The sequence below is a fragment of the Phyllobates terribilis genome, unplaced genomic scaffold (assembly GCF_046119375.1).
Source record: "Phyllobates terribilis strain yellow unplaced genomic scaffold, ASM4611937v1 Scaffold_11__3_contigs__length_659146591, whole genome shotgun sequence".
Classification (NCBI taxonomy): Eukaryota; Metazoa; Chordata; class Amphibia; order Anura; family Dendrobatidae; genus Phyllobates; species Phyllobates terribilis.
The window spans coordinates 507,076,844-507,102,832 of record NW_027362771.1 but is presented as its reverse complement, the minus strand read 5'-3'; the positions used below and the strand labels follow the sequence as shown (position 1 = coordinate 507,102,832).

Below are 25,989 nucleotides of genomic sequence, written 5' to 3'. Positions count from 1 at the left end.
GGTGCCAACGTAACGGAAATGGACTAAAAACGAATATGCAGTTTTTACATGCGGATTTTTGCCATATAATACAATTTTATGGAGAAAATCTGTACATAAAACTCAGCATTGTTTTAGAAATTGACATGTTGCGCCTTTCAAACACGCATCGCTGGTCAGTGTAACCGCATAAAAAAAAGCACAGTGGACATGAGATTTCTAGAAATCCAATCCACTTTGCTGGAACTGGAAGATGCTGCGTTTTTGGTGCAGCGAAAATACAGAATGTCAAAAAATCTTCAAAAACTTATAGTGGGAACTTAACCTTACGGAAACTCTAAGCTAAAAACCATTCAAATCAATGACTGTTCTGTTTGATTTTTAGTGTCAGAAATTTTTGAGCAGTCCCAAAAAGGCTTGAATACTCTTAAAGAAGTTGTCCGTTCTTAAGCGACAAGTCTGCAGACACTCTATGTGACTGCAGGCTTGTGAATCCTCACATCTCCTGCACTGCGCGCTGTAAGGATTCTCCGGGGCTGGTGGTCTTGTGAAAGCAAGTATGTGACACACCTCCTCCCGACCACATTCAGACTAGATGGACACTGCCTTGCTCAATGGAAGTGTATCGAGGCTGGACAAATCTAGTCGGAATGTGGCCAGGAGTATATATATCACATACTTGTGGTAACATGACAACCACTCCCGGCGTCGGCACTGGACAATCCTGATTTTGGCTGACAAATACTGAGATAAAAAAATCACCAAATACTCAACGTGGGCATGTGGCTTAAGACTGGACAACCCCTTTAAGAACCATTTCAGTACCCTTTCATTCTCAAAATCATGGTGGTGTGTGATCATACTTGACCAATTTGATCTTCTCGCATGCATCTATGACATATCAAAAGATCAATCTGTCTGTAGTTCCCCTTTAAGGTAACAGAAGCTACTCAGGTAAAACTAAAAGGAAAATCCAGGCCCCGCTATTAGTCATTAAACATGAAGCTTTCCAAAGAGCCGGTATGTAACCGCATTAGTCTTTCTCCTGGTACATTATATCTCCGCACATCACTCTGGCGCGCTCGGGTCCAAGCACTTAGCACAATGATTATGATGAGCCTCTGAGTCCAGCCTCCATCAGGATGGTCTGCGGAGAGGATTAAAGCTGTGAGATCAGCCTGTTGTCCCAGAACTGCACATTCACAAGCCATTAAAATGCACGCCTCAGCACATCAAAATTATACTATAAATCTAGCGCCGAGTAACTGGCACCAGGTTATGAGCAGTGCTGAATGTGCTGTCTGCAGCGGCCAGGGGTTTAACTACTTACACGCTGAAAATTAGTAAACAGCGGTAAGCATTATGTAAGGTCATTCGCTTTATCATCCATGTCCTGAACCTGATTCCTGAGATGAAGGAATTGCAAACCAGTGCATGTATAAGATACAGATGACTTGTCTTAAAGGGACATAGGATAGGCCATTAGTATCAGATCCAAGGGTGTCCGTCTCTGACAACCTCACCTCTCAGCTGATTGCAGGGCCACTAACGCTGTGCCACTACTAAGTGTATGGAGCTGTGCCTGAAAAACAATGAAGGGGTCCTGGTGATCGCCGTTCTGATACAGGTCATACACATACGATAGCTGAGCATTCATTTGGCCATCACCATCTCTCCGGACCCCTACACACATGAACGTTTTGCCGAATGTGACGCGCCCCCTGGGCCGTGTGGGGAACCCGGAACCGGGCCTTTTTATGGATGCTGGGGGTTGTAGTCACCGTGGCGATGACCCGGTCCCGTGGCTCAGGGTGGTCAAACCAGTGGCAGTCTATTGATGTGGTTTTCATTATTTTCAAATGTCCGACTACGCCACCCGTGGATTGCGGTCAGAGTGAACCGCCGCTGCAGGGCAGACCGCTGGGGCTGGTGTTGTGGGTGCAGCAGAGTGTAGTATAACTCCCCACGGGAGGAGTATAGCCTCAGGGCAGCAAGTGTGGATGATGGGGGTGATGGTGCGCGGGAATAATAACTCAGAGTCCCTGTAATGCAGTCCAGGATCTTTACTCACAGTTCGTCAGTCCACGTTACTCCGGCCGGCTGTAACTTCCCGCGTCGAACCATGTTCACCAGGTGAGGGGGCTCGGCCAACTCCCAGATAATTTTGGAGCGCTTCGCAGGACCCCCTTTGCGTGTCCTTCCTCTGGCCTGTCATACCCCACCAGTGACCACGCTTCTGTCCGGCTGCCTCGGGCCTTTTCTGGGTAAACCTCGGCGCCAGTTTCCCTGACCCTATGTGGTGCCTTCCTAGCGGGTATAGTGACTGGCTGCACCACATGAAATGTCACAGCCTCCGGTTTCTAGCTGAGGGTAGTTCCCCGCCTCCACTAGTTTCGGGGACCGGTCTCCCCCTTTGCCTGACCCCTCTACGCAGGTAGATGCGGGCGTAGGGTGGCTACCAGCCGGTCCACACCCCTGGGGCCCCTTCTTTCCTCTGTGTTCCTGGTGCCTCCTCCGCTCCTCTTCATTTCTTCTCCCCAACTCTCTCTCTCTCTTCAGTGCTGACTGGGCCTCACAGGCTAGACCCGCGTCCGGAGCAGAGCTCCACAGAGTCCTGCTCTGTCACATCTTCTCTCTGACTGACTTCTCTCCATGAACTCAACCCTGATCTAAGATGGTGCCCACCTTCTATATCTCCCTCTAGGTGCACCCAGGAACTGCTTCCTCCCTGCTCCTGCACTACCGAGTTCCCCCTTCCTCGGTGTTCCCTCCCCCCACTCCAGCCAGGGACAGGGACTGTCGTGCTCTACTTGGAGCATATCGGTCGCCCTGCCCCCCGGAAATGTGGTGTAATGCATGCAGGTGTCAGGGTCCTGATCCACACTCCATCCTTACCTGAGAGTGAGATATCGCACATCTGGATGAGGTGCAATACCTCTGTAGCAACCGAGGCCCCAGGGTGCTACATTCCCCCCTGGTAAATCACAGCACGTCCGCGGGCTGGAACAGAGTAAAAGACAGTTCAAAACATGCAAATTTTTAGAATGCATCCACATATAAGATTATAAACCATTATAACTCATCCCTTTATGGGAGGCAATTTTTCTTTTAGAAGTTACGGTCATCATACAAAACTTTTCACTTTCAATATGACTTTCAGCATACAAATTTAAAACGGATTTTCAAGTAGAAAAACACAAAACTCTTTCAGCAGCATCATTACGACAGAGTCCTTCAGTAAGTTACAGCTCCTGCTGCGACCAGGTGTCCATTCTTAAGGTGCAAACTTTAGCAAAACTTTTAAACATGAGGGACCCGTTCGTAAACCCTCAACGAAGGCCCTGGGGTGGCTGCAGGGCATAGCTGATCTAGCTGCCGGACCTCGTCTTCGGCCACCTCTAACGGGTTTTTGTTCTGAGGTCAGTTGCTGTAGTTCCTTATAAAACCAGTAGGGGGCACTTTAAGAAGTGCAACTATTTACAAAGTTGACCACTCCCAGTCCTCGGCCGGATAGTTCATAAAGTTGGCTGCTCCCAGTCCTTAGCCGGATACAAACAAAGAGTTGGCTGCTCCCAGTCCTCAGCCGGACATTACTAACCAGTCTCCGGGTAATTTTCAGCAAACAACATACAGGCAACAGTCCTCGTCCGGGGTGAACTTTTTCTTCTTGTACCCTAACGGGCAACTATGCACAGTGCACTCACATTTTCCTTTAATAGCGGTGTCCCCCTTGTGCACGCTCTTCCTCCTCGCCATACTCTTCAGACCCGTCCGGGCCCTCTGGGTAGTAGTGCTCTCGGTAGTGTTCTTCTTCTACCCTCTGGACATTGAGGGCATACCACCCTTTTAGGCCTCGATGCCGGGTGTATGTTACCCGATCTCCCGGGAACAGCTCCCGTTTCCGGTGTCCCTTTGGCAGATGGCCCTCCACATCCCTCCTGTCAACATAGAGGTCAGTTGCTGTGGTAGAGTCCCGGATAAACCCCCACCCTTTCTCCTGGTGGAACTTTACCACGGTCCCAGCTACTTTAGGACCACGTGCTGCTTGGGGGTTTCTACGAGTCCGTGTCTTCTCCTCTACGCTCCGGGCCTGCAGCTGCTCCCTCTTCTGGCGCCGCGCCCGCTCCTCCTTTTCAAGCTGCTCACAGAACTCCTGCCTGCGAGCTGCGGCCGCCCGCGTCTCCTGTGCAAACCCCATCAGATCCTCCCCGGTCTGGTCCCATTTGATCTGGACCTCTTCCTCCGGGAGCTGGGAGACGGCGACTGGCTGTGGTACGAGCAGGAGCGGAGTGGGCGGGACCTCGGCCTCCGCGGACAGGTTCTTCCGCTGCTGAGGGTGAACCCATCCCTCAGGAAAGGGGACCGGCTCGCCATCGGGCCCTGTGAGCTGGCTGTACAGGTCGGCCCCTAAGGGTGGTGGCTTCGGGACCGGGGGCGCACGCGGTTCAGAGGCGCCTGGAGATGTCAGGCCTTGCGACTGGGCCTGGAGCGAGCCGCTTCCGACCGCACCCGAGGTCAGGGGGCACGGCCTGAGGCTCGATCTGGCGACGGGGCTCACGGCTTGGGGCCTGCGTGCCGGCGGTGGGAGCGGGGGAGGAGTAGCGACGCCCGGAACGTCTGGCTCCGCAACAGGGTCCAGAGGCAGGTTGGTGGCATTAGGGCTGGTGGCAGGGGTGTCCCCCTTACCTGCCTCCAGGGCTGCGCTGCTCTCAGCTTCCGGCCTCCGCTCCTCGTCCTCCGGGGCTGGCTCGCTGGTCGGTGCTGGCGGCGTCCTGTGCTGCCGGGCCGCGAACCGCCGGGCCATCTCTTCTCTCCATTCCGCTACAGCTTCTCGCTGCGCCTGGACCATCCTCCGGTCCAAATCCTCCAACGCCGTCCGAAGGAACTCCGGGTCTCCTCCTGGGAGCTGCGCCATCAGCTCCTTGAGGCTGTACGGGGCTGCGATGGCCTGCAGCAAGCCACCTGTCAGGGTGCTGGAGTTGGTGCTGCTTGCCATCTCCGGGTGTGGTCTGCCGAGACTGATCCAAACCACACCCTGCCCCCCGGTTTTCTTCTCTTTCCGCCCGCATTGTGGGTGGTCCCGGGGCCCTCTTCTGACAATCACTCTCAGGGGCAGCCCCCCCACTTTGATGAACATCTCTGCAGCCGCACTCATGGCTGTTGGGGGTGGGCTCCGTCCTTTGCGCCATTCTGGGACCTGGCCCACGATGGGAGGTGGCCTCCTGTCGTCTTTTGGTGCGCACATCATGGCGTCCGTTCTTCTGGGGCGGGCGCCATTTTCTGTACAGTGAAACAGTCTCTTTTCAGGCACGCAGTACCCGCTGGTTGCGGGCACAAAATCATGCCGACTACGCCAAAGTTGACGCGCCCCCTGGGCCGTGTGGGGAACCCGGAACCGGGCCTTTTTGTGGATGCTGGGGGTTGTAGTCACCGTGGCGATGACCTGGTCCCGTGGCTCAGGGTGGTCAAACCAGTGGCAGTCTATTGATGTGGTTTTCATTATTTTCAAATGTCCGACTACGCCACCCGTGGATTGCGGTCAGAGTGAACCTGAACCACCGCTGCAGGGCAGACCGCTGGGGCTGGTGTTGTGGGTGCAGCAGAGTGTAGTATAACTCCCCACGGGAGGAGTATAGCCTCAGGGCAGCAAGTGTGGATGATGGGGGTGATGGGAATAATAACTCAGAGTCCCTGTAATGCAGTCCAGGATCTTTACTCACAGTTCGTCATTCCACGTTACTCCGGCCGGCTGTAACATCCCGCGTCGCACCATGTTCACCAGGTGAGGGGGCTCGGCCAACTCCCAGATAATTTTGGAGCGCTTCGCAGGACCCCCTTTGCGTGTCCTTCCTCTGGCCTGTCAGACCCCACCAGTGACCACGCTTCTGTCCGGCTGCCTCGGGCCTTCTCTGGGTAAACCTCGGCGCCAGTTTCCCTGATCCTATGTGGTGCCTTCCTAGCGGGTATAGTGACTGGCTGCACCACATGAAATGTCACAGCCTCCGGTTTCTAGCTGAGGGTAGTTCCCCGCCTCCACTAGTTTCGGGGACCGGTCTCCCCCTTGGCCTGACCCCTCTACGCAGGTAGATGCGGGCGTAGGGTGGCTACCAGCCGGTCCACACCCCTGGGGCCCCTTCTTTCCTCTGTGTTCCTGGAGCCTCCTCCGCTCCTCTTCATTTCTTCTCCCCAACTCTCTCTCTCTCTTCAGTGCTGACTGGGCCTCACAGGCTAGACCCGCGTCCGGAGCTGAGCTCCACAGAGTCCTGCTCTGTCACATCTTCTCTCTGACTGACTTCTCTCCATGAACTCAACCCTGATCTAAGATGGTGCCCACCTTTTATACCTCCCTCTAGGTGCACCCAGGAACTGCTTTCTCCCTGCTCCTGCACTACCGGGTTCCCCCTTCCTCGGTGTTCCCTCCCCCCACTCCAGCCAGGGACAGGGACTGTCGTGCTCTACTTGGAGCATAACGGTCGCCCTGCCCCCCGGAAATGTGGTGTAATGCATGCAGGTGTCAGGGTCCTGATCCACACTCCATCCTTACCTGAGAGTGAGATATCGTACATCTGGATGAGGTGCAATACCTCTGTAGCAACCGAGCCCCCAGGGTGCTACAAATGTTCTTGTGTTTTCAAAAAGAGAGAATCAAGGGATTACGTTTCTCCTTGCGGAGAGTGACATGTCAAGCCTGACATACCAAGGTGAGGAGACTTTTAAGCATTGCAATGCTCCTCTGGGAAATATGCTAATTTTCTCTTCAGAAAGGAAGAGGACTAGGACTCTAATGGAGTCAATATCGACCCATTAACGCATCTTGTAATATGACTTAGGATAAAAGCCAAACCAAAATCTCAATTTTCAGACACTGTATTTCGGGGTACTGCACCTCGTCAGTGCAAAGTGTGAGAACTGGTTTGGCTGGGTGAGAGCCGTCTGACCGGGATCCAAGGGGTAACGTTTCTCCTTGCGGAGAGTGACGCCTCTCACCCAGCCAAAATAGATCTCACACTTTGCACTGAGGAGGGGCAGTACCCCGAAACACTGTGTCTGCAAATTGAGATATCTGGTTTGGCTTTTATCCTAAGTCATATGAAAAGGCTCAGTAAAGGGTTGATAAAGACTTTTAGGATGGCTGCTTCCTATAGGTGGCATTAGAGTTCTAGTCCTCTTCCTCTCTGAAGAGACAATTTGCAAAAAAAGAGAGGAAAGAAGCTGCCAAACTGGCCCCGGAAGAAGATTATCTCCTGAATAACAAAAGGTCAGACGTGTAAATTCAAAATGCCCGACCCTTGTCTCCTCCGACATCATCAGGCAGGGTAGAGTGTTGGCCAATCCCTCTGACTGGCCCAATTTTGTCTATTGTGTATGGGACGATTAATGTGCTTTTGGAAAACATCTGTTCCTCGTCTGCAGTTTGTGTTAAAGAAACAAACTTTGCTTTTCTCATCCTCCCTGGGTCCATCACTGACTTTCCACTGCTGCTTCCTATGCCTGTTATTGTTTGCAGCGCAGAAGTCACGTCAAGAGCACTGCAGCCAATCAGTGATCTCAGTGGCTTGTGCCGCCAACTAGGGCAGAGACGCTGAGCTTAATTATTGGATGCAGTACTGGCGATGTGAAGTCAGCGCTGCAGACAACAACAGACACCGTGAACAGCGCCGAAGACTCAGCGCCAGACCCGGGGAGGATGAATAACGCACATGTTGTTTTTTTACCAAACTTGAGCCGGGGTTCATAAATTTTCTGAAAACAGAAAAACTCTTTAATAACTAAGTTAAGCAAACCTATACACAGCACTGAGAGATTGATGAGAGGAAGGGAGTAGTTTACTTTCATTACCCGGGTGAAATGATGTCAGGGTTGGGAAAGTTTTGTCTGTGAAAAGCTTTCCTCTAATGTTCATATGCTCAGTATTTGATCAGTATTTGTAAGTCAAAACCAGGAGTGGGTGAAAAATCCAGAAGTGGTGACGTGTTTCTATTATACTCTTTCTCTGATTGTTCCACTCTTGGTTTTGGCTTACAAATACTGATGTAAAATACTGACCAAATACTGAATGTGTAAACATGGCCTTACAAGAGATCTAATGCTGGCAGAAGAACCACTGACAGACATGGGTAACCTTAGGTGCTGCAAATAGGTGAACACTCAGCGTGATTCTGGTGGGCTCAGACACATCATAGTTTTGCTCAGCCAACCCTGGGGCACCCACCTTTGGGTGGAGGTAATATATAAACCCCTCTCCTTCAGCCCAGTTGCCCTGGGAAATCCGGGACAGATGGCAAGTAGTTCTACATTTTTTAATATAATTTTTTATTGTTGCAAGTGTGCAGTGGTGCAGCCTGATGTAAGTCACTGATAAATCTGGCGAAAGAACCTAGCCTGTATGTAATAAACTCGGTTTTGGTACTTTATTACCGCTCTAGTCTTGGATCTGGAGCCATAACTTACACACCTATTCTAGGACTGTAGCTAGTCTTTCCTTCACCTAGGGCAAATGTTGAGTTTGCCACCATAACTCTGGCCAAGGTAACATGACTGGTTGGCATCCCTCCTGGACCCGGGGCACATGCCGCACCGTCTCATACCTCCATTATCATGAGCTATACACTAATGGTGATGCCCTCGCCCTGTTGTCCCCTGGTCAGAGGACATGATGCGTAGCTGTACGAATTACGGTTTATGGTGCATAAACTCATCGTCCACTATATTACGCCTTCATAGACACCTGATAAATAGATTTCAGATGGAGACCTGATATAATTTTCAGACAGAACAGTTAGGCAGCCATTTTTCAAGCTCGTGTCCATCAGCACGAGCCATGGGGAAGGAGAACGTCTGACACATGGCGGCTGGAACACAAGGAGACATTTTAATCTTCGCAGTATGATGTGGACAGGGATTAAACTGGTAAATCGTCTCTAGTGTTGTATTTTTTTTTGTAGAGTCCCTATAAAATGAACAGTAAATCCGATCACGACTTCATCTGGTAAAGACATCATCCATTAATGGAAAGAAGTCAGCTGAAACTATATAACACCATAGGGGGCGCTCTGCCTGGCAATGAATCAGTTACTTGCGCACGATTCCCTCTCCTGTCGCCTCCTCCTCCTCCTCCCAGGGTTGCAGCATCTCTGGAGTTGCTAGGACACGGACAAGGGGATGGATGCTCGCACCGCGCGCTCGCTGCATCTCTGCGCACACATTACAAGCACAGCTGCTGCCAGCCCAGCACACCTATCACTGCCAAAGCCCGGCACAGACGCCACTCCAGCTGAACCCAGCAGCTCAGCGTTACATGCCACAATTACTGAGTGGCAGCCAATTCGTTTCCACAATTACAGACACAGCAGAAAAGGACGGGAGTCGCCCCACGTACAGAATCAGAAATGTGAGACCGCATCTTCAGTTACACAAACACTCCTTAATTAAGTCTCTAATTCAAGTACAATGTAGTCTTCAGGGACAGTGTCAGGAATACGGCATTGTAGTTACAGTGTTTCGTCACGGCTGTATCCCATCCATATTGCAGTCTTTGTAGGCAAAATGTATGTAAACCAGCAGACCCCCCCCCCCAAATGCAGCTGATGCTCCTAAGACAAGTCTCCAGAGGACCGCAGTGCAACAATGTGTCACTTATAAATCCTATATATCTCCTCCTGGGAATTATCAATAGTATAAATCCTCTTTGATATTGGGGTCCCATAACTTCAATTTGTGTGCAGAACGGCTCAATCAGGAGTGGCAGAGGTGGACACAGGACCCTGTGCCAGAACAATATAAGGGTCCTTGGCAGTCCAGTAGATCATCATCATGCACAATTCCACCTGCTTTGGAGGTACATGTGGCCCTCCCTACCTTCTAGGCTCATGTGCTATACAGGTTGCACCAACAGTATACCTGTCCCTGAGGAGCAGACATAACATTAGTGCCTTCTAGGCCCATGTGCGGCTACACAGGTTGCACCAACAGTATACCTGCCCCTGAGGAGCGGACATAACATTAGTGCCTTCTAGGCCCATGTGCGGCTACACAGGTTGCAGCAATGGTATACCTGCCCATGAGGAGCGGACATAACATTAGTGCCTTCTAGGCCCATGTGCGGCTACACAGGCTGCACCAACAGTATACCTGCCCCTGAGGAGCGGACATAACATTAGTGCAACCCGTGGAGCTGCACAAAGGCCTAGAAGGTAGGGAGGCCATATCTACCTCCAAAGCATCAAGCAGCTTCGGTTATAAGCAACTATTACTGCAAAGGGCCCATATACTGTTCTTGCACAGGGGCCTTTTTCTGTCTATGTCCACCATTGTACTCAATTATTGCATTTGAACAGGGCTTTGTACCCCATGAGACTGTTTCCCCCACTTTGATGGCTAAAGTGTTTGTAGAGAGGGTGAGCCCTAAACAGATCCACATTACCCCTATTCACCCGGTGGATTCAAATATGGGATCATACGTCCCTGTGTGTATAGTATGTATGTTGCAAAAACTCAGCAAAAGATAAGATATTTATCATTGGGGAAAATTCAGAAAAATTACAAAATGTGTAAATCATGAAATGACCCATAATGGGGTGTGCACTGATGCCTTGGTGTGAAGTAGTTCTGTATAGCTTTGACTGCTTCCACACGTCCAACATTCACAGCCCTACAATGTCATATATGCTTTTGAGACTGTAGAGTTCAAGCCGCAGCCAATTTGGACATCGCGGTCCGTACTCAGGAAGTGAAGGTCAGAAGTGTGAAACCGGCCTGAGAGAAGGCGGGCATCGCTGAAAAAAATGTAGTGCACTGCAACACATGTCATGTTGTAAATCAAGTTAAACCAAAGAAAAATGAAAAAACAAGGTATTTCAATACACTGCAGTACATTATATGTCGCTACAAGGCAATGACCTATGATGGATTCAAAAATTGCCTCCATGATAATGGGAGAAACTGTACCAAACTAATAGAGACTGACTACATAGTCAATGTACATATACTGTATATTAAAAAAGAGAAGAGAAAATAAACTTAAAATTAAAAATACATTATCATAAAATTGAAAATGTTACAATATGGGTGACCATATAGAAAGAGCAAGAATAACTTAGATGACCAAAGTGTAAAGGTCTGTTCATAAATAATGCAGCATCAAAAGTTTTATCCAAATGTATAAAAAAAAAAACAAAAAAAAAACAAAACCTGAAAGACAATAACCCTACAATAATGAGTAAACCAAAACCATAAAGTCCCTACATGTCATTGCCGGTCATGAAAGGAACCATAAAGTATATAATCTAACTTCTAGCTCTCAGTGATCACAAAAGTTTCTGTGCAGGTATTTAACACGTCCTGTGTCTTCCAACCAGGAAAATATCATTTAAGTCTACAATTTTTTTTCTATAAAAGGTGGCAGAAAGTCAGAGAGACATATATTAAGTGTTACAGGTTCAGGACATCATATGCACCACAGCATTTGCAGGAGTTAAACATTTTTCTTTTTCCAAAACACAATTTAGATAAAGAGACAAAAACAAAAACGAGCAAAACCAAGTCTAATACCATCCACTTAAAAATATAAAGACATCGATGCCTGCCTGAAATATACATGCGAGTACAATTCATGTTCATCTTATTCCATAAAGCCAGAAAAATATCATGGATCAGTCATATGGAGCCCAACGCTTCAATTACTCACTCAGGGGATAAACTAAGAGACAAGGGGCCCAGTCACTGAGATCCATGTACTGTAGACAACCTGTCCCACGAGGGAACGTGATGTGTCCTCACTATGGAGAATGGAGATGCAGATGTGTCACAGTTCTGCACAGAATCTACTCTGTAATCTGGTGACGGAGGGAGGACAGATGGCTGTTTTCGTGAGATAAACCCATTGCCTACTCCACCCACATATTAACACCCCCTTCCAAAGAATCTTAAAAACCCAAATCAAACATCTCAGAAGAGGATAGAAGTGGAGATAGCGGGTGTGATAGGAGCTGGTGCTGACAGCGGTTACACATCATGTCTATACATTACAGTGACATTTCTACAAGCACCATGTAATTCTTAATTTCCCCTGTGATGGCGCTGTAGGGAGGAGGAGTTGGGCACTTGCTGCCAGGTTTTCCATGCTGTTTACAGCTGATTACTAGGGATTACAGTGGAGAGACAATCTGTGATCATCATATCATTTTCTGATCAAAGTGGACAACTTTGAAGGGGTTGTTTTCGTAGGGAAATCTCTATTTGCTTGAATGATTTCCAAAAAATAAGCAATTGGTGGTAATTTTTTGGCAGACCTGGCGGCAAAAGTTAATTTTCTCTATAGCAGCACTGCAGGAGAAATGAAGCGTTGCATGTAGTTTATTGAGATCGGTGGTCAGTCTGTGAATTGCACAGATGGTCTTTATAGGTATTCTCCTCTCTAGATAGTTAAAGGGATGGTCCACTATTGGACAAACCCTTTTTAGTAGCACCAGCCTGTAGGAAAAAATTCATACTTCCCAACCGGCGCCGCTCCTCCAACGTCGGCGCTGTGTCTCCTGCCGATCACATGCCATTGTTATGTCACGTGACTTCTGCAGACAATTGGAGGAGGAGTGGCGCCAATCCTGGAGGTAAGTATGCATTTCATTATTTTGTTCTGCAGGCTGGTGCTATTAAGAGGGGATTATCCAGTAGTGGACAACTCCTTTAACAAAAGTCACAATTAGAAAACTCCCTCTATTAACTATAGTGGGGTATATGAAAATGGATTTTCCAAACTAGACAGCATATTTAAAGGGGTGTTCCAGAGAATAAGAATTGTTAAAGCAGCTTGAAATGGTGAAACTAAAACTTACTAATATAGCTGTATTAACTCCGGTGCCCTGATCCTCCTGTAGCTACTCAGACTATTCTGGGCAGATCCTGCAATTAGTTTTTCAGAGTCAAAGGGCTCATGCACATGACCGATTATATCAGAAGAGTGCTATCTGTAATTTTGACGGATAGCACTCATACCCATGATATTTTATGGGACTGTGTACATGCCCGATTGTTTTTCCTTAGACCAAGTGGTCCGAACAAAAAATCGGAGGCATTGAGTGTCGGATCAAAATAGCCAATGTAAGTCTATGGGTCTGTGAAAAACATCAGATCGCATTTGGATGACATCCAAGTGCGGTTTGATTTTCACAGACTGACAGAATGAAGAGGGTAGAGAAACTTTTTTGTTTTCTCCACCTCCGAGAAAAACTGATGCCACTCTGATCAAACTCTACTCAGCGCAATCGGACCCTTTTTCTCAGATGGAGAGAAAACGGATGTGTGCCGTGCACCTACCAGGGCTGTGGAGTCGGAGTCGGTGTCCATTTTGGTGGAGTTGGTGTTGGAGTCAGTAAAGAAAGGACTGACTCCGACTCCTAACATATATAATAAATTGGGTACAGTAGTACAATGCAGGATGTTCTGTAAATGTTTTCATAAGAATTTGGGAAAGTTATGAAATGTCCTATAAATGTCTGTTCTGTTCCTGATCTAAGGATCTCGGCTCTTAGTTGAGATAAATCTGTGATGCACTCTATGTACATGCTCAGTAGTGAGGAGTCGGAGTTGTGGACTCTGAGTTGGAGTCGGGAGTCGGGAAATTGGGGAGTTGGTGGTTTGGCTTACCAAATCCACAGTCCTGGCATCGACCCACATAGTGATAGTTTATCCGTATGATAGGCCATCTATGTTGGATCATTGGAAGTTTAATCAATGAGGCCCCCACTAAAAGGTTACCTTATTGTTTACACAGAATCAAGCTATGATTGGTACTGCAGCTCAGTCCCATAACAAACTGCAGTACCAGACACAGACACTCTCATCTTTACAGCACTGTGTTTGATAAATTAAGGACTTTTCAATCTTGCAGATCATATGGTCTATTGCCCCTGTGATCAAACATTTACCATAATTTAAATCTGAAAAAATCCTTTGAGGCCTTTCAATATACAGATACAGTGAGTAAGCTGGAAAATTTACGAATGCCATTGGACCCCCAATCTACAGGCCACCCTCGATAAACTGTAACAATAAACTGAATTTTGACTGCTACATCACTTGGTCCTTTAGAAAGAAATTTCCCATGTAGCCTGCAGAATGTCCTGGACCATTTTTTGGTCTTTGCCCTCCCACTGGTCAGCACACATCGCTGTGTGTGACCAGCGGGACCAGCGATCAGGCTGGTAACCATGATAAACAGCAGGTTACTAGGGGCACACGCGCACTTAGTAACCCGCTGTTTATCATGGTTACCACTCTGCTACAGTGAGCGGTAACCTCCCGCTCACCGTAGCAGAGTGGTAACCATGATAAATAGCGGGTTACTAGGTGCGCATGTGCCCCTAGTAACCCGTTGTTTATCATGGTTACCAGCCTGCTCCTGCTTCAGCAGGCTGGTAACTAGGAGCAGGACATCGTGGAAAGATTCTTTCCACGATGTCGCTGCTCCCCTGATCGTTGGTGAGCCCGCCTGTTTGACAGCTCACCAGCGACCACATAGCGACGCAGCAACGATCCCTGACAGGTCGTATCGTTGTCGGGATCGCTGTAGCGTCGCTAAGTGTGACGGGGCCTTAAGAAGCAGGAATGTTGGCCCAGCCAATGGCTATGAAGGAGCCATTGTGACAGAGATCCCTTACAAGGATATGGAATAGCCTTCATAAGAAAAGGATCAGGCCATCTTGACCCACTTCTGTTTCTGCTCCAAGTTCTCCTTATCATTCAGCAGTAACATGCAGCAGAGGGATTATCACATCCTTGTCCCAGAGCCCAAATTTCCTAGGGATTATTTCAGATGCAGTTGTAATAGTTTAAACCCACTTGGTTAATGCATGTAGACATTTTAATACTAGCGTATTAGCAAACAAAATGCAGCTTGCCCCTGCAGGACTCCAAAGTGCAGTCACCGTACAAGGTTCCTACATTGCCCGAGAATAAAGACAGGATCATTATATTCCCATCCCCCTTAACTGCAGTCTCTAATTTAAACTATTTATTTTGCAAGCAAAAAGGTGGAAACAGAACATGATGTCTTCTAACAGGTACAAACATGTGGATTACGGGCTCACGGAGATGATGTCTACCATTTAGCTAATTTACCATTATCGACAAATGTGATGTTATAGGAGCCGTCTCAGACAACGCGGCCTCATAGTAAAGTAAAAATAGCGACAAGACAGATGATATTTAGAATTTCATTTAGCATATGAATAGCTGGTCGTGCATTGCAAGGGTGGCTGTATTCATTACAGCTCTTAAAGAGAACCTGTCTTGTCCGAAAAAATCCTGCCTGCCTTACTAGAAAAGCAGCTACAGGAAGAAAATGAATTTATACCTTCCCTGTAGCTGCTTACTTTCAGTCATCTGCAAGGTGCAGGGAGTGATTACAGTTTAGCACTTTAAATGTGCTGTAATCACTGTGACAACTCAGCGTCAGTCTGGCCACTTGTGCGGGAATGAACTATTCTTAATTATGCCAGACATAATATTCCTTTGTTCAGTAAGTCAAGGGACATGAGCCATTCATTGTTTCATGTGAGACTGTCCGGTGCCCCTAATTGTATGCTAATTTGTGAAATGCCTGCTGATTACGGATTGCATCAGCCCCCTGCAGTGTATTAGTCTGCATCACTTGGAGGACAATTATGCAGTCTAATTGAACAATCGAACAATAAGGGAACAGCCATGACTATCTCCTCCCCAATCCTGTAGGAAAATGCCCTGCAATGGGAGTTGAGGGTTATAAAAGGGGCCTGCTCCTGTCACTAGTGTGATTCTACAGGACTTCAGCCTAGGGACCATGGTTTCAGCTGGTTCCACTGCCCGAAACTGAGCCCATGAATTTGTTTTGACAAACCAGGTTGGGACAATCAGGCCACCTGTCCACATACTTCGCTGTGCTCGGTCAGCTTCCTAAGCTTGCTGCTACTTGCTCTCTGTGGGTGCCTCCAATAGCGGGATGCTGCTGGTTGGGGTAGTTGGCCCTGGATGCCTCAAACTCGCAGTGCTTTTAATCGGAAGAGTGAGACTCTGTCACTTGCACCATCAGTGTTCTTGCTGGGAATGTTATGCTGATAACTGTTGGTGACTCAATAAAGTCTTACCGGAGTGTGGTACCCTCACCCTGTGTTGTCTTAGTGTTCTGCCCACTGGGAAGGAGTATGGGTGTTCAGTGGGACGAGCCCCGGTCCATGCGGTCTTTCTAAAGACAACCAATCCAGTAGACGAGAGCACCCATTAACCCTCGTGTCTCCATAATCACTCCCCGACACTTTGATTACAGGTCGCTGACTGTGAAGTGACCAGTGACTCTAACCACTTCCATCACCACTGCGATGACGGGAAGAAAGTCGCTACAGGGAGGAATTAAAGGAAACCTGTCATGTGCTCAAACACCATTAACCTGCAGATAATAGCATTCTAAAGCAGCCCAACCACTGAAAGCCTGGCTACAGGGATGAAATGAACTTTACTCCTCTTGGCAGCCTCCGGCTTTTAGTCATAGAGGCGTACTGACAAGGTTTCAGTCATGCATGACTGTGAACATGTACCGGTACATTGACTGACAGTCGGCTCTGCACTGATACGCTGCAGAGACAGCTGTCAGTCAATGCGCTGGTCATGCTTACAGCTACCACTCACTGTATATTGAGTGATTACAGAAGCCGTGCCGGAAGCACCTCTATCACTGAGAGCCATAAGCTGCCGGGAGGAATAAGATTAATTTCCTTCCAGTAGCCATGCTATCAGTACAGTGGCCACACAGCTTTAGATTGCTATTAACCTGCAGATTGACCACATATCTGCAGGCAACAGTGTGGCGCCCCTGAGGGTTCAGTCGCCACAGAGGTACTGCATCTCACCCAGAGGTGTGGTATCTCACCCTCAGGTAAGGATAGAGTGCTGCCCGGGACCCTAACACCTGCATCCAACACTACACTACTCCAGACCAGCAGGAGGGGCAAGATGCATCGCTTTCCTGCTGAGCCCTATCCCTGGCTGGAGTGGGGGGAACCAAAGTAGGGGAAACCAGGTAGTGGGTGTGGGTGGAGGAAGTAAATCAGGGGAGCACTGGTTAGGAATAGTATAAAGAGGGAAGCCATCTTGGGAGTTGAGTCCAGTCAGGGTCTTCAGTGAGAGGAAGAGTTGGGAGCAGGAGCTCTGTAGGAGCTCTGCAGGAGCTCTGCTCAGGAGGAGGGCCTGGCCAGAGAGGCCCAAGAAAGAAGAGAGAGAGAGAGAGGAGCAGGAGAAAGGCTCCAGGAACGTAGAAGGGATCCCAGGGGTACGCACAGTGCTGGAGGCCAACCGTTGTTATGATCTGCAACATAAACTAAGGAAAGAATGGGAAAAGCTGTCCCTACAGTAAGACTAAGCTGAATCCCTACGATGTAGCGGGCAGCCTGTTCCTTGTGAACAGACCCGCCTTCGTCCTCGGCTAGTCTGAACGGAGACCTATAGAATAAAGGGAGGGGTCCCTAAAAGAACTAAGGACTGGGACAAAAATGGGACACCTCCTAACAGAAGTTGTTGCAGAGCAAAAAGACAAACTGACAAAAAGTACTAGAGGTCCCAGAGGACCAAGCAAACTAGACAGAGATAGGCACCAAAGCACCTGGCTAGAGAGACAGGCAAATAACACTGAAGTCCAGCAAAGCCAGAAGGGCAGAGCTGGAATATATAGGCAGCTGGTCACGTGACCGCAAAACACAAGATAGCAAAAACTAACAGGAGGGTTCTAACACCCGTACGCCCGAATCTGCCAGGCGGTGGAGGGATTAAGCCGCAGAAGGGACCGGCCCCTAACTAGTGAGAATTACAAAGTTCAACTAGAAACTGGAGGCTTCTGTACTTTCAGGGTGCAGTTGCCACATCCGCACTCAAGTCGCCAAAAAGGTAACCACATAGGATCCAGGGAACTCCAGGTTGCCCAGAAAGATCCGAGGATACCAGCTTGGGACATTGTTTGGCGAGGCGCAGGGCAAGAAGGGTGAGGGCCAGCGCAGAAAGACGGCTGAGAAGGTCATATAGAACGGGGTCCTGTCAGGCACTCTTGAAACACCTGGGAGTTTGCTGAACCCCTGCCAGATATACGCAGCACGACGTGGGAGGTCGTAGTCCGGAAAGTGTAACCTGGGGAACTTAACAACTGTGAGTAAACCCCGAAGACTGCACCCCACTGTCTCTGTGAATTATTCCGGCTGCACCATCACCCCCTCCACTACAACTGCTTCAGCAACATCCATAACATCTCTACACTGGAGCTTGTGGAGAGCTAAACCAACTGTGCTGCATTCACACCAGCCCCAGAGGACCTGCTCCGCAGCGGCGGCTCCCTTTAGCCGCATTCCACAGGTGGCGTCACGAACTGTATATAAGAACTATAAATCCCCTGTAAATATTCCCCTTTTGATTGACCGCCCAGGGTCACGGACCTGGTCACCCCCACTGTGACATCTCCCCTAGCAACGACCGGCCCGGCACCGAGTACCCCACGCCCCAGGGGGCGCATCAATATCATTTGGAGACATATACTGTACTTGCAATTGAAGTATCCCATGCACCACTCTGTTGTCCGTTCACACTTGGTGCAACCCTCCACAAGGTTGTAGCAATACAGAGAAATCTCCATAGAAGTATAGTACAGACCAAAAGTTTGGACACACCTTCTCATTTAAAGATTTTTCTGTATTTTCCTGACTATGAAAATTGTACATTCACACTGAAGGCATCAAAACAATGAATTAACACATGTGGAATTATATACTTAACAAAAAAGTGTGAAACAACTAAAAATATTTCTTATATTCTAGGTTCTTCAAAGTAGCCACCTTTTGCTTTGATGACTGCTTTTCACACTCTTGGCATTCTCTTGATGAGCTTCAAGAGGTAGTCACCGGAAATGGTTTTCACTTCACAGGTGTGCCCTGTCAGGTTTAATAAGTGGGATTTCTTGCCTTATAAATGGGGTTGGAAAAAGGCAGCTAAGTAAAGAAAAATGAGTGGCCATCATTACTTTAAGAAATGAAGGTCAGTCAGTGCGAAAAATTGGGCAAACTTTGAAAGTGTCCCCAAGTGCAGTTGCAAAAACCATCAAGCGCTACAAAGAAACTGGCTCACATGAGGACCGCCCCAGGAAAGGAAGACCAAGAGTCACCTCTGCTTCTGAGGATAAGTTTATCAGAGTCACCATCCTCAGAAATCGCAGGTTAACAGCAGCTCAGATTAGAGACCAGGTCAATGCCACACAGAGTTCTAGCAGCAGACACATCTCTACAACAACTGTTAAGAGGAGAGTTTATGCAGCAGGCCTTCATGGTAAAATAGCTGCTAGGAAAACACTGCTAAGGACAGGCAACAAGCAGAAGAGACTTATTTGGGCTAAAGAACACAAGGAATGGACATTAGACCAGTGGAAATCTGTGCTTTGGTCTGATGAGTCCAAATTTGAGATCTTTGGTTCCAACCACCGTGTCTTTGTGCGACGCAGAAAAGGTGAACGGATGGACTCTACATGCCTGGTTCCCACCGTGAACCATGGAGGAGGAGGTGTGATGGTGTGGGGGTGCTTTGCTGGTGACACTGTTGGGGATTTATTCAAAATTGAAGGCATACTGAACCAGCATGGCTACCACAGCATCTTGCAGTGGCATGCTATTCCATCCGGTTTGCGTTTAGTTGGACCATCATTTATTTTTCAACAGGACAATGACCCCAAACACACCTCCAGGCTGTGTAAGGGCTATTTGACCAAGAAGGAGAGCGATGGGGTGCTACGCCAGATGACCTGGCCTCCACAGTCATGAGACCTGAACCCAATCGAGATGGTTTGGGGTGAGCTGGACCGCAGAGTGAAGGCAAAAGGGCCAACAAGTGCTAAGCATCTGTGGGAACTCCTTCAAGATTGTTGGAAGACCATTTCCGGTGACTACCACTTGAAGCTCATTAAGAGAATGCCAAGAGTGTGCAAAGCAGTCATGAAAGCAAAAGGTGGCTACTTTGAAGAACATAGAATATAAGACATATTTGCAGTTGTTTCACACTTTTTTGTTAAGTATATAATTCCACATGTGTTAATTCATAGTTTTGATGCCTTCAGTGTGAATGTACAATTTTCATAGTCATGAAAATACAGAAAAATCTTTAAATGAGAAGGTGTGTCCAAACTTTTGGTCTGTACTTTACATGCAGTTGGCACCTTTGGGTCGGAAGAGCCACTGCCCAGTCCGTGCACTGCGTTCCGATCTTACTCCTTTTTATATGGCCATCTGACTCTGCCCTAAGGGCGCAATGCAGAATTTTAACACTATTTACCTGCAGATTAGCCATATTTCTGCAGGTAAATATTATTTTTAGTAATGAAAGATTCCCTTTAAAGATCAGCTCTCTATTTTCACTTATTGAGAGGGCAAGTTGGATACCCGTCTCCAATGTCTACTGTATATGCTGCATTCGAGATTATAGAAAAAGTTATCCCGACAAGACTCCTTCAGTCTGGTGTTTGGTAATCCAGAAAATCTGATAATCTTGAGATTGTCTCCAGCACTCTTCCTCATTTCTGCACTTAGAAGTGCATTTAATATACACTGCTCAAAAAAATAAAGGGAACACTCAAATAACACATCCTAGATCTGAATGAATGAAATATTCTCATTGAATACTTTGTTCTGTACAAAGTTGAATGTGCTGACAGCAAAATCATACAAAAATCATCAATGGAAATCAAATTTAATAACCAATGGAGGCCTGGATTTGGAGTCACCCCCAAAATTAAAGTGGAAAAATACACTACGGGCTGATCCAACTTTGATGTAATGTCCTTAAAACAAGTCAAAATGAGGCTCAGTATTGTGTGTGGCCTCCACGTGCCTGTATGACCTCCCTACAACTCCTGGGCATGCTCCTGATGAGGTTGTGGATGGTCTCCTGTGGGATCTCCTCCCAGACATGGACTAAAGCATCCGCCAACTCCTGGACAGTCTGTGGTGCAACGTGATGTTGGTGGATGGAGCGAGACATGATGTCCCAGATGTGCTCAATCGGATTCAGGTCTGGGGAACGGGCGGGCCAGTCTATAGATTCAATGCCTTCATCTTGCACGAACTGCTGACACACTCCAGCCACATGAGGTCTGGCATTGTCCTGCATTAGGAGGAACCCAGGGCCAACCGTACCAGCATATGGTCTCACAAGGGGTCTGAGGATCTCATCCCGGTACCTAATGGCAGTCAGGCTACCTCTGGTGAGCACATGGAGGGCTATGCGGCTCTCCAAGGAAATGCCACCCCACACCATTACTGACCCACTGCCAAACCGGTCATGCTGAAGGATGTTGCAGGCAGCAGATCGCTCTCCTCGGCGTCTCCAGACTCTGTCACGTCTGTCACATGTGCTCAGTGTGAACCTGTTTTCATCTGTGAAGAGCACAGGGCACCAGTGGCGACTTTGCCAATCCTGGTGTTCTGTGGAAAATGCCAAGCGTCCTGCACGGTGTTGGGCTGCGAGCACAACCCCATCTGTGCACGTCGGGCCCTCATACCACCCTCATGGAGTCAGTTTCTAACCGTTTGTGCAGACACATGCAGATTTGTGGCCTGCTGGAGGTCATTTTGCAGGGCCCTGGCAGTGCTCCTCCTGTTCCTCCTTGCACAAAGGTGGAGGTAGCGGTCCTGCTGCTGGGTTGTTGCCCTCCTACGGCCCCCTCCACGTTTCCTGGTGTACTGGCCTATCTCCTGGTAGCGCCTCCAGCCTCTAGACACTACGCTGACAGACTCAGCAAACCTTCTTGCCACAGCTCGCATTGATGTGCCATCCTGGACGAGCTGCACTACCTGAACAACTTCTGTGGGTTGTAGAGTCCGTCTCATGCTACCACGAGTGTGAAAGCACAACCAACATTCAAAAGTGACCAAAACATCAGCCAGAAAGCATTGGTACTGAGATGTGGTCTGTGGTCCCCACCTGCAGAACCACTCCTTTATTTAGGGTGTCTTGATAATTGCCAATAATTTCCATCTATTGTCTATTCCATTTGCACAACAGCATGTGAAATTGATTGTGAATCAGTGTTGCTTCCTAAGTGGACAGTTTGATTTCACAGAAGGTTGATTTACTTGGAGTCATATTCTGTTGTTTAAGTGTTCCCTTTATTTTTTTGAGCAGTATATTATACTAATCCGTCACCTATACTTTCCAATAATCCCAGATTAAAGGGAACCTGTCAGGATGAATTTACTACTGAAACCAGAGATATGGCTGTGTGAGTCTTAAAAATTATACCTGTTTTGTAGTAGTCTGATGTCCCAGCACTGAGAAATCAAGCTTTAAAGGGAACCTGTCATTAGATTCATGCTGCCTGAACCACTTACAGCATGAATCAGAGTCTGGCAGCAGTATTATAGCTGTATATGTTTTATTCTGAAACCCTGCGGTGTTACAGGCAAAACAAAGTTTTGCGGGACTATAGGGAGAGCCGGGACTAGAGGCAGAGACCTGACTAGTCTGGTGCTTATTTCTGCCCCGCTACAGTTGATTGACAGCTTTCTTTCATGCATGCACATAGGTAGAGACCTCTCAATCAACTAGAGAGGGTCAGGGAGAAACAGGCCAAATTGATTATACTGGTCCATCTACAAGGATTTGAGACAAGATGTATGAACCAGTATGATCTGAAGATTTGCCTTATGAAGTCTACTGGTTTGAAGATAGTCTGTAGATGTTTATTTTGAAGCCAGTTAAGGCTGTATATATATTAGCACTGCTGAGTTGTAAGTATGCCTTTATTATGTGGCAGCAATAACACATGTATAATGTATGACCGCCAGTGATTGACGCCTATTTGTTTAGTTGGCACTTTGCTGGCATTGGATGATTCACTTCATCAGTAGTATCATACATTATCTTGAAATTACTGCCCATTTGACATCATACTTCTATATCTTGGACTTTCTTTATAAGTTGTTGCAAGCATTTATGTGCTCTATGGGATTGAGGTGTAGTTATCTTAGGACATGTATTTCTGACTCTAAGGATTTCTACGTTTTCTTGGGTGAATCAACGGGTAGTGAGGTCGGAATTTTATATACATTTAGGGTGCTAATCTTCGCGGTTAGGTAGGTTGTTGTGTCTAGGGATGTATCCGGCTGGCTCTTTCCAGTTGTTACGATACTGACGTAGTACTGCTGGAAACCAGTGGCCGAAGGTGCATGAGCAGGAACAGCAAGCGGTTATAGATGTACTTGGATATAACAAAGGAGTTGTAGGAAACAATCTGTAGATAGTTGAGAACAGTCTGGGTAAGAATGTTCAGGAGCTAGAGAGTGGAACTAGGCTAACAGTTAGACACAATACTCAAGCAATGAGTGAGAGATCCATGCGGCTTTAAGTAGGCCCAAACAGGAAACAAGATGGATCCCACAGGTTCAGAATCTGCCATCTTAGTAAAGGGCAATTGCAGAACACAACAGCAGCCTCCAGTGGTAAGGAGTGGGATTGCAGCACAATTATTAAGGTGAACACTAGCATCCACTAGTGGTCAAACTGTAGAAAGACAACAGGAATTCTGACACCAGTACTGCTGCAAATGATTGACAGTTCTCTCGCTATGCACAGGCGAGGGAAAGACTTGACAGTCAGCTGTAGCAGCGCTGGAAAGGGCCGTCCGGGGGCTGCACCAGTCTGGTCTCTGGCAATGGTCCCCAGCTGGAACTTCAACGTCAGAGCCTTTCAAGGAATACTATACCTGGCTGCAATCAAGCAGCCTCCTGTTTGAGCAGCATGAATTGCCTGACAGTTTCCCTTAAGAATATAATAGCTGTACAGAGAGACAATTGATTTAAGTAGCATTTTGCTTAGAACATTAGGTTTGATTTTCAGTAATATATCTCTGGGCAATATCTGTCTAAGTTCAATATCGTCAAAGTGTATGAAGTTAAGCATGAAGATAGTACTCATCTCTCTTCTCTTCATACACATATATGCTCACTGATTCTGCTGTCTAACCCATCAAGTGTGCACATCTCCCCTTGTTATTGCAAGATTTCATTTTTGGTATATACTAATTGTTTTTGTGTCTATTTTTAAATGTTAAAAGTGATCTCAATCACTTGATGTTTTATGGCCTCTTCTGTCCAGGATGGATGTTTGCTTTATCTTTGCATAATATTTATTGCCTGCTCATGTCTCTAGTTAGTTTATTAATTGTTAAACAAGTTAAATTGGGCCTAGATCCTAAGAGATAATTCCCTATATATGGAGATCTGGCCTAGGGAAAGTATGTGTCCTGGATACCTTTGTGCAATATCTTTCTAAGTGTAATATCATTGAAGTGTATGCAGTTAAACATGGCAGTTGGATAGGAGATAGGTAAGCAATGCAAGATATCCAAACAAACATGCTTCTTGCTCAATTGTGCTGCATAATGTATTTTCCATATCTCTTTGCCTCATCTATATTCTAGCTTCTGCTTTCTTTCACCTCTACCACCCTTTACACTGTGCACTCTCTCCATATCAGCCCCTCTCTTCTCCCCCTCTCCCATGTTTAGTTATCACGCTCTACTTACATCTTGGAAACACTCCAAACCATTTACTACCACCATACAGTGCAGAAAATGCTTGCACAAATCATTGAACCACCTGCTCATTCTCTTTAGTTGCCTTCTCCTAGTCGCTGGTGACATCTCCCCTAACCGTGGCCCTCCTTCCACTTGTAAATATAACTCTTTCTGTTGTATATAGAAACCCTGCTAATTGTATTAACATTCAGTGTATGCCTTCTCCTGTCTCTCTTAATTGTACCTTCTGGAAATCACAGTCAGTGTGTAACAAGCTCCCCTACATCCACAACTTCTTCCTTTCCAATTCCCTTAACTTTCTGGCTCTCATTGAAACCTGGATCCAGCAATCAGACACAACTGCTGCTTCTGCTCTCTCATATGGTTGGCTACAGTTTTCACATACGCCCAGACCTGAGAGCAGACAAGGTGGAGGTGTTGGTCTGCTCCTTTTATCACAATGTGCTTTCCAGGTTATCCCACCAATACCCTCATTTATGTCCTCCTCCTTTTAGGTCTATACCATTAGATTCTTCAAACTGTTATTCCTGCAAATGGTAGTGGTGTGTCACCCTCCAGGCAAAACCAACCGGTTCCTGGATCACTTTGCCGCCTGGCTTCCTCACTTTCTATCCTGTAACGATTCTCAGACTATTTAGCTGGCTGTCTACCTCTTATCTCTGCCAGTTGTAGCTCTGCTCAGTTTGGTGTGTGTTTGCGCTGTACTTTGAGCTCTAGTATTTTGATCTTTGTTGACCGATCTTGGATTTGCCTTTGCCTATTCCCATTGTCTTGATCCACTACCTTCTTCGAATTCTGACCCCGGATTGTGACCAGACTACACCTTTGCCTCACCCCTCTATTTATCACGTACCCACCTTGGACTCACTGACTTCCTTAACTCATGGCATGTGTAAGTAGTGACTGCAAATTGTCTCTTCAGAGAGGAAGAGGACTAGAACTCTAGTGCCACCTACAGGAAGTAGCAATCCTAGAAGTCAATAGTGATGCTTTAACGAGCCTTATCACATGACTTAGGATAAAAAGCCAAGACCAGAAACTCAATTTACTAATTGTGTTTCTGGTCTTGGCTTTTTATCCTATATCATGTGATAAGGCTCATTAAAGGGTCACTATTGACTTCTAGGATTGCTACTTCCTGTATGTGGCACTAGAGTTCTAGTCCTCTTCCTCTCTGAACAGACAATTTACATATTTCTCAGAGGAGCATTGCGGCTTTAAAAGTCTCCTCACCTGACGTGCTTAACACGTCACTCTCCGCAAGGAGAAATATTACCCCTAGATAAGTAGTGACTAGCGTCACATTAAGAAATCGATCTTGGTCTCAAGTGATTGGTTCCAAGTAGGGTTGTCTTCTTGTTGACTTCAAGGCGCAATATTGCGTGAGAGCCTTGAATCCCTGAACGGAGAAGCATTTCTGG

At 47.3% G+C, this 25,989-nt stretch overlaps 1 protein-coding gene across 4 annotated transcripts in view; it reads right to left on the bottom strand.

Annotated features, from left to right (window-relative positions):
* The window catches only part of ADD2 (adducin 2), a 311,888-nt gene that overhangs the window by 61,420 nt on the left and 224,479 nt on the right, over nucleotides 1-25,989 (bottom strand). The window contains exon 1 of one of the 4 annotated variants that reach the window (XM_073653586.1): nucleotides 11,666-11,770. The exons of the other annotated variants lie outside the window; for them this stretch is intronic. The gene's annotated coding sequence lies outside the window, so the exon portion shown is untranslated. Of the gene's footprint in view, nucleotides 1-11,665; nucleotides 11,771-25,989 lie in introns of those variants that run through there. 4 annotated transcript variants of the gene reach the window in all.